This window comes from Trypanosoma equiperdum, assembly GCF_001457755.1.
Source record: "Trypanosoma equiperdum strain OVI genome assembly, contig: ctg_305, whole genome shotgun sequence".
Classification (NCBI taxonomy): Eukaryota; Euglenozoa; class Kinetoplastea; order Trypanosomatida; family Trypanosomatidae; genus Trypanosoma; species Trypanosoma equiperdum.
This window is the reverse complement of record NW_027124205.1, coordinates 56,038-56,437: the sequence shown is the minus strand read 5'-3', so window position 1 is coordinate 56,437 and position 400 is coordinate 56,038.

Genomic DNA, 400 nt, shown 5'->3' with positions numbered 1-400 from the left:
AATTGTCTTCCTACTGCATCTCAAAAGAAAGAGAGTTAGGACCACAAGTTATTGTTTCCTTCAAGGTCTTCCTGTCCTTCATCCTCGTAATCTATATAATTTAGGTCACATTTTTTTTTGTTTATTTCGTACACGTGACTTGTATTCCACCCATGTTGGACACTCGACCAGCGCGCATATCCTTTACATTTCTCTCACCTGCAGTATAGCGTTACCGCAATTTTACGATAATACGTTTACTTCAAAAGTCGTTAGCAGCGGAGACTTCGTTGTGTTGTCTCTCCGTTAATTTACACATTCCCCCCCACGCCAATACAATATTTACTTTGACTCTTAAAAATGTGCAACGAGGTATTATGGCACAGAGCACTTACACATTCACTGACCGACAGAAGGTAAC